Source organism: Staurois parvus, unplaced genomic scaffold (assembly GCF_062004578.1).
Source record: "Staurois parvus isolate SC_StPar_1 unplaced genomic scaffold, SC_StPar_1.0 ptg000017l, whole genome shotgun sequence".
NCBI lineage: Eukaryota > Metazoa > Chordata > Amphibia > Anura > Ranidae > Staurois > Staurois parvus.
In genome coordinates this window covers 18,251,065-18,263,880 of record NW_028317813.1, presented here as the reverse complement: position 1 = coordinate 18,263,880, position 12,816 = coordinate 18,251,065, and the positions used below count along the sequence as shown (strand labels likewise).

Sequence of the window (12,816 nt, the reverse complement as noted above, 5' to 3'; positions counted from 1 at the left end):
ATGGGTACAGTGTTGCATGACCGCGCAATTGTCATTCAAAGTGCAACAGCGCTGAAAGCTGGAAATTGGCCTGGGCAGGAAAGGGCTATAAGTGTCCTTTAGGCTAGTGGTTAAACAAGGCGTGCCCCTCCTGTTACTCTGTTGAGATTTGTAAAAGTATAACTAAAGGCAAAACCTTTTATTTTTGGATAGAGAAGAGACGGATTATAACCCCTCTCCTGTCTGTGCCCCCGTTAGGAAGATTCACCCTCTCTATTTGTCCTGTTTACCATTATCATCGAAAGTGAAAGTAAATAAAACTCCAAATTTTGTGTTGTCCCCAGAATAGTAAAAGAGAGGGCATTTTCCAATAGGGGCTCTAGTTCTGATGACTTGGGGGTCCCAAGGAATTCCCCTAAATTGCAGAGATTTTCTCACTTCTCATTTGACTATGAGACAGGAAGTGAAGGAAAATCTCCCCAATGGGACACAGATGGCAAAAAATAAACTGACAGGGGCTATAACCCTCCCTTACTCTATCCAAAATGAAAAAAAGTTTTGCCTATAGTTCTCTGCTCTCACCCCCTAGTCTACCTACCCTGTGAAAGGAAGATGTGTATACTTATCTATTCTGAGAGCAGGTCACTTGATCAGCTTTCAGCGGCAGCTTCAAGCGGTTTTAAACCTCAGACATGAAATCTGAATAAAGCATATCCCTCTATATGTAGTGTGCACTTCTCTCAAATAAGAGCACTAAGTTTTATTTCTGTCTGCTGCTTCATCCCTGTGCTATCAGAATTAATCACTTCTGACAAGTTTTCCTGACACCAAAATAAAAAAGGTGACAAGGTAGGGACCTCCAGCAGATTGACAGCCTCAGCTCTGTTCCTGTGAGCTGTGTGGAGCGGAAGGGGGGTGTTCTTCCCTCCAATCAGCTCTCAGAGCTCTCCTCTCCAGGCTCTACAGAGTTTAATTTCAGCTCTCTGTCCCTTTTTTTCTGAAAGCTCAGACAAGCTGTACAAATTTTAGACTTTGAATGGATATAGAAAAAACTGCATAAACAGGTAACACTTATGTAGGATTATTTGTTTAATTTCTGTGTATCACATGAGGGCAGTCACTTTACTGGGTATATGTAACTGTTTACAACCACTTTCAGTGTAGAGGAGGGACTGAATAAAACTGATGTTAGGTCTATTTAAAAAACATACACTGGCTTTTCATAAGCAATGCTTTAAAAACATTTGATGCTTTTAAAAAGAAAATAATAATTTTTATCAGAATGTTTTCTATGTATTTGTATTAGGACATAGTGTTCAAGTACTTCTTGGATCTTTATACTATGAGTATTAGATTTTCTTCTTTGTCGTGTAAACTACGTAATGACTCAATAGACAAACCAGTCATGGCCTAGATTGCTCAGCTCCAGCTCAGTATGACAACTCTGTTCACATCATCTCCTTGCAAAATGAACTCAAAATATTTCATTCTTAATGGATGATTCTTGGAAGGAAGTTGAAAAGACTTGTTATTTGGATATTAATAATACTGCAGATGTCCTCATTTATTTTTAAATATATTCACCATTTGCATTATACCTCAGGCAAACTAGACCAAATGGGAAAACTACCAGATGTTACATGCCCTAAATACACGGGGAATACAGCTACCTATTTTCACATTTTTCGAATGGTAAGTATATATAAAGTAAATCTAAACTCAAAAAGAAAAAAAATAATATGTAGCAGCTTACTAATGCTTGGATGTGGTGGATGCATTAGTTTTTTGCTGTTTTATTCCCTTATTTTCAGTTGGTGATCTGGCCAGTAACACACCTCCTGTCTTAGGGAGGCTCCACTCTATGAAAGACCACTAGGGCCACCTTTGGAAAGCAGCAATGTCAATCTGGGGAGAGAGCAGTGTTAGATGAGTAGCACCCTCCTAAATAACTAGGGGAGCTAAATTCTAAATTGTTAGTCAGAGGCTGAATAGCAGCCTGTGGTAATAGTCAGAGGGAGGTCAAGTTCAGGTCAGAGCTGATAGGCTCTGCAGACCAGCACTCTGGGACTTCCCCGTTCTAGAGTTTTGGAGAAAATTCTGGAAGCAGTGAGAGGGAGGGAGGAAGGAGTGGCTCATCTGCACTCTCAAGGGATCCTGGCCAATCCCCAACTGGAGGTTTGGCATGGGACCGGGACAGCCCTTAAGAGTGACAGAGCCTGCTCAGCAGCATGTGAGTTCGAATGGAAGATGGAGAAGTGAGAGGCTGGAGAGCAGGAGCCTGGGAGGAAGCCCAGATGGGAAGGGTCTCACCTACAAGCAGGGAAGCTTGGAAGAAGGAAAGCTCAGAACTTCACTGGCCCCCAAAGCAAGGACCACCTATGCAGCAGGGAAGGAGGCCTGAGAGCAACCACCGACCCATCAGCTCATAGGAGAAGGACCAAGTGAATAGACCTGCACCCCCTGGGCCAGTAAAAGGAAGGAGCACTCTGGTGAGAAACTGGATTAGCTTCTCCCCGGGACTGTTTTACCCTTAAAATGATGGGCACTGGATCCCCTGCCCAGGGATTCACCCAGAAAAGCTGGATAAAGAGTATCTAGGGTCTGGGGTGGTACTACAGGAGATGCTGGCTAGATCTCCAGAAGAGAATCTTTGCTGTAAATACTTGTATATAGTTGCAGGAAGTCTGTCCTCTGTTTACATTCCTTTGGGGATCCCATACACCCCTTACGCCATCCAAGTTGAATTCCCCTGATAAAATCCAAAAAAACAAGCTGAAGGACTGGTCACTGTCTCCTGGATGCAGATCTGTGTGAAAAATGCATGTTGTCTGGCTGTGCAAGACTATATGGAGACCCAAAACATAGCAACTCCTAAGGGGGTAGTGCTACAGATGCATTATCAATTTTGCATGGACTTAGATAAAAAAAATTTACGCAGTTACAGCAACAGTGTTTTCTTTTTGGCATAAAGGTTTTACATAAATAAATAAAAGCTGACCTTTGTAAGCATCCCTGTAAGTAGTAAATTATTATTATTATTAATATTATACAGTATTTATATAGCGCCAAAGGGTATGCTCAGCGCTGTACAATAGCAAGGGGGACAGAACATGAGACAATACAGTACAATACAATACACAAGGGGTTCGAGGGCCCTGCTCTTTCGAGCTTACAATCTAGGAGGGAGGGGAAGGTGGTACAGGAGGAGGTGGCTGTGGGGGATGGAGTGGTGGGAGGAGTGGAGGAGGTTAGTTGTTAGGTGAGTAAATGATTTGGCTCAACTTTTTAACTGCCACTTTTGCTGGTTAGTCTGTTAGAGGAAGTTGAAAAATAACAGACTTACTGACCAGATCACCACATGAAAATAACAGGGAAAAAAAGCCTTAAAAAAAAAAAAACGAATGTAGCTACCACATTTAAGGATTGGTAAGTAGCAATATATTACATTTTTGCTTTTGGGTTTGAATATTCCCTTGGGAACCAAATATGGTGCAGCTGTGCAAAGTAGCCAATCATCTTCTAGGTTTTATTATCAAAGCTTCATTGAACAAGCTGAAGTTAGAAGCTGATTCGTTTCTATGCAACAGCTACATCAGATTCTGTGTGCACTCGTTTTAGTAAATCTCCCCCCATTCTTACATTTCAAAAGACTGGAAAAACATAATCTGTACTGCCGAAGCAAAATTGTGATGGATTCAGCTTCTGTATCTTATTAATGAGTTAAGCTGCCTGTGGTTGGAGCCAAGTCAGCAGCTGCCAAGTCAGCAGGTGATGATATTGTCTGGACAGACTGGGTCTAAAGAGGCATGTCAATGCACAAAGCAGCAGTTGAAACAGAAGACTAAGATAACGTTAGTTAATCTTATCAAATGAATATATTTTTGTGTATTTAGCAAGCACCTTCATTTGCTTGCTTTTCTTTACTAACATGTATTAAGAATGACAGATCTTGGCACTTAAATACTGCTACGCAAGTGTTATAGTAAATTTTACTGTTAATAATTACAGAAAACACTGCCACAGCTCTTAGAAGAGGGAACTCAGTGAAATACTAGTACGCTGGAAACATAGATATGAAATCTCTAAAAAAAAATTCAATGATACCAAGTCTTGTGCACAGTTTTAAATAAAGTTCTAAATATTATAGGTCAGGACATTCTGAAAGTGGTACATACAAAAGATAAACTGCACATAATTAAAAAAAACACTGATTACTGACATACTCAGACAGCCAAATGAAACAATGTCATGGGAAATAATGAGTCTGTTCTGCACTCTGCCCCAAGCATGGGAGGAGTGGGTAGAAATGCTCATAAAATGTCAGATCTAGAGACATGGTGTGGGCTAAGATACTCGGCTGTGGGAGGTGAAATCACCCCCGGAGTGTTTGTGGATAGAGGAGCTCTGTAGTGTGTTGGACAGGACATTCATCTCAGAAGTAACAATGTGCACTTCTTAACTCTTGGAATGCCTTGGAGAATCTCCCGTTTAAGATATTGTATGTCTGTCCATTTCTGTGAATCTATAAAGGGGAAAAGCCAGCCTATGTGAAATCATTTTTTTTCATCGGTTAAAATAGAGTGAACTAAAGTTGTACACTCACCCTCTGAATGCTGCTAAGGGAACGAGACCTGGTCCACTGTCTTGTATGTGAGATCTGCTGTCCGCATCTCAGGGTGTTTTAATTAAAGTGGAAGGCAAGTACAAACCTAGCTAAGCTTAACCCTGCTCCCACTCCCAGTCCAAGCCTATTATATCTACACTGTAAAAGGAAAGATGCCTGTACTTTCCTATTCTGAAGTCACTCCAGTCCAGTCCCCTCCCTCCTAGATTGTAAGCTCCAAGGAGCAGGGTCCTCCTAACCCTCTTGTATTGAGCTGTATTGTTGCTGTATTGTCTCCCGTTATATTGTAAAGCGCTGAGCAAACTGTTGGCGCTATATAAATCCTGTATAATATTAATAATGACCTCTAGCTTAAGAGGAGAGATCGCTGATAACGGCTGCAGAGCCCGAGCAATGATATCACCCATAGGCCTACTATGGGGAATTCGTTGTCAGCTATCCCTCCTCTACACTGAAGCTGGCGCTGGGAACTGGTCATGTGATCGGACCACAGCAACTTCAGAATAGGTAAGAATAGACATCTTTATTTTTACTGGGTAGATGAAGTAGGCTTAGTAGATGAAAAGGTGAACTAACACTGCAAACCATCCCCAGCTGCAGAAAATAGAAGGAGAGGAGCAGGGATCTAAAAAAATCCCAAGATGCACTCACAGAGGTAAGTACAGCAGGGACCAGTCGAGTGGGGAAGGTGTAGGGTGTAGGGTGTTAGCCTTTGAATTTTTTCTGAAAAGGTGAATGATCCCTTTAATTACAGCTTGGAGCAACGTAGGTATGCAAATCTCATATCTGAGGAGCTGCTGTGGAAACTGACAATCAACGTAGTAGTCAGTACTGTGATCTTCTGGGTTCTGTGCCATCTGGTTCCCCCCAGGGGCAGACTGACCATTTGAGCACTGGGGCACTGCCCGAGGGCCCAGGGTCAGTAGGGGGCCCCATGAAATGCCCCTGGTACCTTTTATAGGCTTTTTTGGGTGTGCTTTGAGTGTGGTCAAGGACACAGGGGCCCCATGATCCCCTATTGCCCGGGGGCCCCATGAGTTGTCAGTCCGCCCCTGGTTCCCCCACTGCACTGTAGCAGTGCCGTTTACTACATTGATTGTCAGCTTCCACAGTGGTCCCCCAGTTATATTAATAAAAATGGATGAACTGTTTCTCTAAGGCTCCATTCACATTTGTACAATTTGTCATGTGACTTTGGACATCAAAGTTGCATGACAAGTTGCACCCCATCCTTTTCAATGACACCTGTTCAAATTGGTACAACTTAAAAGTCACTTTGATGTGACTTTTGATGCAACTTAGACTCACTGAGTGTAATGTCGGATCAAAGTCACATCAAAGTCATGCTCCAAAGTCGCACTGAAAATCATGCGACTTTGGATACGCGCTGATGTGAATAGAGCCTAAATCATGTAAACATAAGGTAATCTAATCAATAAAAAAATCTATGTAAATATTTATGTGACAATTCTGTAAATAATGAATTCAGATGTATAATGTGCCAACATAGTAAATAAATAATTAAATTCAATACAAATTCATAAACTTCCAAATTATATGTGAACATAAATGAATGATGACTTTCATACACCATATAAAGTGAATAAAGTGCTCAAGTGCATGATTAAATATTCAAGAAAAAGTCCAACAAAAATCACCCTTATTACAAAGGGCAGGCTAACTGGCACTTCCCTGCCTCTGGAGTTTCACCCCCCCCCTTCTCCCCATCGCTTCACCTCCTAACCTATACCACTTGTCCCCTTCTCCTCCTCCCCCCCTCTCTCCAATCACAGGGAGCCCCCCCCTTTCCCTTTTTCTCACATCTTCACCCTAAAAAGCCCCCTCCCCTTTTATCCCCCTCCCTATTTTTTGTTCTCTTCCCCCCCCCCCCCTTCCACTCAATCTCCTGTGCTCTTGTGCTTGCACTGGCATTTCTGCCTTAACCACTCAGTGATCCACTCCACCCACACTAACTATGGTTAAACAGATGCACGAAAACATCCACAATACTTTGAAATGTGTTTCGCTAAATGCACAAGGCCTTACAAAACATAGATATATCCTCACTAAAAAAAATTTCTACGATCTGGGAAACAAAAGCAGCAAGCTCTTAGTGAGAGCCCTACAAGCCAAACAGTCAGCAACCACAGTAAACAACATTAGGGCTCTTGATGGACGCTAATTGAAGTCAAAAGGGGAACCGCAGCACCACGTCAATGTGAAATGTATACAAAGGCAGATATGAGAAAACCTCACTCCTTCGAATTAGGTACTTTATAGGTGACAGATCATTCAAACACTACACAATTGTTGAGATAAAAACATATTGATGGACATTTAATAGCTTCTACTGAAGACATTGTGAAACAGTCTGTACACTGATCTATACAATCTACATAAAGGTAACCCTCCCATGACTGATCCCATCTATAGACAGCAACTTATAGCAGAGTTCTTTGCCCAATACAGCCCAAAACCCTTGTCTTCTGCTGACTCTAAAAAGTTAAACTGCTGAATAACTGTGGCTATTAAACAATTAAAAACAGGCTGAGCTTGTCAATTAAAAACAGGTAAAAGTCCAGGTTCTGATGGCCTCTTTGCAGCATACTACAAGACCATTGCTGAAATACTATCTGACCCATTCCTAACAGCATTCAATTTATTAGGATCCCAATCACAAAGTCTGCAAGACACTCTAGAAGCGCATATCTCAATAATTCCTAAAGAAGGAAAGGACCCCACACTAGTCACCAACTACTGGCCTATTTCACTCTTGAATGTAGACCTTACGATCTATGCAAAAATCCTGGCCAATCTCCTACAGCCATTTCTACCTTCTCTCATAACAACAGACCAAGTTGGCTTTATTCCTGGGAGAGAGGACAGAGACAATACTCTAAAAGCTCTGAACCTGCACCACTGGCTGACATGCTCTAGACAACATGGTTTCTTTCTATCACTGGATGCGGAGAAGGCATTTGAAAGAGTGGCCTGGGACTATCTGCAAGCAGCTTTGGAAGCAGTCGCCATATGCAATAACATGCTAAACTATATTCTTGCCCTCTATTCAAAACCGACTGTGAAAGTTAGAGTCAATCGCCACCTATCAGATGCCTTCTCCATATTGAATGGCACCAGACAAGGATGCCCTCTATCCCCACTTCTTTTTGTCCTCACAATAGAACCACTATTGAGACATATTAGAGCCAATGCCAACATCAAAGGCATACATGTGTCAGGACACACATACAAGGTCGCTGCTTTTGCCAACGATATATATTTATTTCTATCTGAACCCCAACACACAATTCCAAGTCTTTTGAAAGTCTGTATTTAGCTACAAAGACCTATCTAAATTGCAAATCAACTTCACCAAATCATTTGCTCTCAATATCTCACTGCCAAAACTAGAAGTAGAGGAATGTAAGTCACATTATCAATTTATCTATCAATCAGAATCCATTACATATTCAGGGATAAAACTTCCAACTCACCTATCACATCTCTACTTATTAAACTACTTACCCATCTTACACAACATCCAACATGACCTACAGACCTGGGAAAAGGATCCTTTTCCTGGTTTGGGCGAGCAGCCATAATAAAAATGTACAAAGTATTAATTAAATAAATTTCAGTTAGTGTGTTCAATACTTTTTCCCTGTGTCATTCTATTTTATTACACATAACTTAGTTTCTGAACTTATTTGTTTTGGTTTCTGTGTATGTATGGATTGCATGGATTGTTACCGACATGCAGTGAAAATTTCATGCCAATAGCACCTTTAGAAATATATTTACCGAGAAAAATGGTGACATGTTCAATACTTATTTTACCCACTGTATACCATAGTTTGTAGCTGCTATACCGTTCACACAAACCAATTAATATGCACGTATTGAGATTTTTTTTATCAAAGACATGTAGTAGAATACATTTTGACCTAAGTTTATGACTAAATTTTAATTTATTGGATATTTTTTATAACAGAAAATAGAAAGGTGATCAAATACCACCAAAAGAAAACGTAATATGTGGGAAAAAAGGACATAAATTTTGTTTGGGTACAGCGTTGCATGAAGTCAAGTGGTTGAAGTGGCTGAAGTGGTTAACCACTTGAAGACCAAGCCTTTTCTGACACTTTCTGACAATTTTCTATCAAAAACAGTTTTTTTGATAGAAAATTACTTTGAACCCCCAAACATTATATATTTTCTTAAAGCAGAGGCCCTGAAGAATAAAATGGTGGGTGTTGAAATTTATGTCAAACAGTATTTGTGCAATTTTTCAAACAATAATTGTTTGGAAAAAAATACACTGTTTTGAATTTTAATGCTCAAAAACACAATATTTTGCCCAATGAAAAAAATTAAAAAATAAAATATAAAAGAGGATGTCACACCAAATAAATAGATACCAAACATGAAATGCTTTACAATTGTGCACACTCATGCAACGGCGACAAACTACGTAAAATTTGAAGATCCATAGGCAATGCTTTAAAAGCCTTTATATGTCACTCATTTAGATTTACACAGGAGATCTAGTGGTAGAATTACTGCCCTCGATCTGACGTCCATGGTAATACCTCACATGCATGGTGCAGTCTTTGTTTACATACTGACATAGGACCAATGCCTGCGTTTGCCTTTGTGCGTGAGCACAATGTCCCTTGAATTTTTTTTTTAATCCCTTTTATCATTATCACAGGGAATGTAACTATCCCGTGATAGCAATAGGCAGTGACAGGTACTCGTTTCTGAGAAATCTGGGGTCTATTAGACTATAGATCTCTTCTCTTCCCTTACAGCATCTGATCACACCAAGATCGTGTGATCAGAGGCTTTCCCAATTTTAAAATTGCACTGTTTACATCCGGCGAAACTGAAGTGATGAAATGCTTCTTGCTTCCGGATTCATAGACCATACAGATGGTTGGAGCCATTCTGGTCTCTAATCAGCTTTATGCTGGCTTCAATCTAGGGTTTCCTGGTGGGATGGGAGAGCTCAAGAAAGCCATGGAAAGCAGTGGGAGGGGGGGGGACATCCCTTTCCGCCACTTGTAAAAGCAACCCAGCAGCTAATTAGGTGCTAGGATTGCTTTTACTTGAAAGTTAACCACCAGCTGAAAAAAACAATACCAGGATGATGCCTGTAGCTGCAGGTATCATCCTGGTATAACCACTCAAATACAGAGATGCACCAGTATGTACTGGTCCTTGTTGGGCATATATGCAACAGTAGAGAACATATGATGAATTGGGTCTGAGGACCAATATGACTGCAATTCATTCCTTTTTGTAATGCCCATGTTGAGGGTATGGGTCAAAAAAGCTTTAAATTCGGAAACCGTAGTAGGTTTCCATGCAAATTGTTTGACAAGAGATGAATTTGGGTGGGTGCCGATTTATTGTTGTGCATATAAATTGCTTTAGCCCACAATCAATTGATACAAATTTTTTGTGAATAACAGCGGAGGGGCTAAACACTAGTGCTGGCAGCGAAAGGGGCTGATCCTGCTAACACTGCATTTTTGAGGACACTATACAAAGTGATCTGTACAGATGCTATTCTAGTAATGGGGGTGATCAGTGATCTATAGCGTGAGTGCGATAATGTGACAGCAATCTAACGCTAGCTGACCCTGGCTACTATCTGACATCGCTAGTGGCAGTAAAACAGTGATCACTGAAAAAAATTCTGTATACTGACACTGTATTAATGGCACTGGCAGGGTGACGGGGCAATCAACGAGTTAATGAGGCAATCAAAGGGTTAATTGTACTAATCTAACGTGTGTGTATAAAATGTAATGCATATGCATGCTCACACCCGGAAATAGAAAGCAACGTAAGGGTACGTCACTTTGCCCAGAGCCACTGTGAGCAGTCGGCAAGTGAAAAAAAGAAACCTTAAAAATTTGAAACAAATATGTTCTCAATATTTCAATTTTTTACATTATTTTTTTTATTATCTGTTATCAGCTTAGTTCAATGTTACCATAGTAACATCGTACTACTCTGGGGGGGGGGGGTGATCAGGGATTTTATTGATGGGTTTTTTACACTTTGCTTTGCAGGAGCAATAAAGATATTGCTCCTGTAATGCAATGCTTGGTTTGAACTGTCATGAATGGGGTACGTTCATGACAGTTCAAAATACTAGTGATCTGTGATTGGTTACAGCTAATCACATGGTACAGGGTGCTGCAATTGGCCCATGGACCATGTAAGAGCTGTGGGCCAATCACAGCTCACTAGGAAGGGAAGCAAAGCTGTTATGAATCAGATTGATTCATAACAGCTTTGCTAACATTGTGATCATGTGGTCACATATTGATAACATGACCACTGGGTCCCGTTTACCGGACACAGCGTTCACAGGCTGGGGTTTGAGTGCTGCACGCCTGAGCAGGTACGCAGCTCCCCCTATGTTAGTACATTCAGAGCAATGTACTGGTTCATCACACTGCCTGTATCAACTGCCTGTCTGCAGTACATTGCAGGTGGGCGGTCCTTAAGTTGTTAAATTAGAAATGAAAGACAAAACATTTGTGTATAGAGTTAAATATTTGCTAACCCTAGGGGGTGGGGAACACATTGTTGTGCTTACTTTACTCTTCGCTTCAGCAGGCTCCAGCGCTGTCCTCCTCTCTGGGTTTTGGGCGGGTTTGGTTGTGTCCCTCACTGTCCCCACACAGAATGCAGGGCTGTTGGCCCTGCATTGTACTTGTTGATGTCATCCTGTGACAACTGGCTGGAACGTCTTAGAGAAGAGGTTCAGGAAACCAGTCTTACTGATGGAGGAAGCCTTCCAAACTGAGAAATAACATGTCATATCCCTTATTCCTCTACCCCTAGAATTAAAGCAGAGCTTCACTCTCTCAATAAACATTGACTATTTTTATCCTTATGCTGAGATTATTAGTAAATAGATAGGAAAGTATATCACATTTACACATTTTAAACTTTTTTTTACATATCTTTAGTTACTTTTTGATTTTCAGGCCTGGGCAAATTATGTCATACATCCCAAGAGTCTTCAGAAGAGGAGGAGGCGTTTTCTCAGCTAAGCACACTTGCATGCCTGAGCTAAGAGCAGATGGATTCCAGGAAGAACATGCTACATGAATCATCTGCCCTTACTCAAGATGGCCACAGCCAGACACGAGCTCTGAGGAAGGGGGTTCAGCTCCCGAAACGCGTCAGCTTATCCTTATCAAGGACACAATATCTTTGGTGACTGGTTTTGTGGACCACCTATACTGCTTTTAATATCATTGGTTTGTGAGTATACATTAATTTGTCTTTTTATTAAACACGTGGTATACCATGGTAATGCACAATGAGAGTGCACCCTTGTCTGTTCTTTTTCACCAGTAATCAGATTTCCCGATCTTTGAAGGGCAGCACCTCTTCGTCGGGCATCTCAATATTTTTTAAGACTGCATGAGGATTGGAGCGCTGGTTTCGTTTGTCTGTCTTTTGGAGTTTAAGCACACTTGTATGCCTGAGCTAAGAGCAGATGGATTCCAGGAAGAACATGCTACATGAATCATCTGCCCTTACTCAAGATGGCCACAGCCAGACATGTTTGGAGTTTTTTCTTCAAAGTGAAATCACAGGAAAATAAAGCATGGAGGCCTGGATGGCTGGAGGAGTTTGCTTTGAATATTAAATGAATTAAATTAGTGTTTTTGATTTGTGGTTCTCAGTTGCAGTATAGTTCCGATTTAATGAGCAAGTAAACCTTACAGTACGGGGAGGTGGAAGCACTGCAAGGTAGATTTTGCAGTCCTGAGAGTACTCCACTAAATCAGGACTAGTGAGATGATCTAAGGTTCAGGCCAAACCAAGTTTGGCCCAAACCCACAGGAAACTGTCACATAATAGCAGTTTGCCAGCCCAGTAACCTGTGTCTTGGGAATTCGATGCTACGCAGCTGCAAGTAAAAAAGGAATGGGGAAGCTGGTGACATCATTGACTTTATATGTCCACATGCCACAGAAGATGTCATTAAACCTTAGCACTTAGGACTTAATCTCTAAAGCACCATATGATGTCTCTTCATAAAAATTATATCGTATTATTAAAATCCTGTATTGTAACATTCTTCAGCATGGTTATAATATCTACTTAATGTTTAATGTAGAACTCCACTGAAACACAGCTAAGGATCAGTCATATAGTAGACGTTGATTACAACTGAAGTG

At 41.0% G+C, this 12,816-nt stretch overlaps 1 long non-coding RNA gene across 1 annotated transcript; it reads left to right on the top strand.

Annotated features, from left to right (window-relative positions):
• The first annotated feature begins 3,287 nt into the window (after window positions 1–3,287).
• On the top strand, window positions 3,288–11,952 carry LOC149473386 (uncharacterized). The gene is made up of 2 exons (XR_016313362.1): window positions 3,288–3,405; window positions 11,611–11,952. It is a non-coding gene; the product is annotated as an uncharacterized LOC149473386 (long non-coding RNA).
• The last annotated feature ends 864 nt before the right edge of the window (window positions 11,953–12,816 follow it).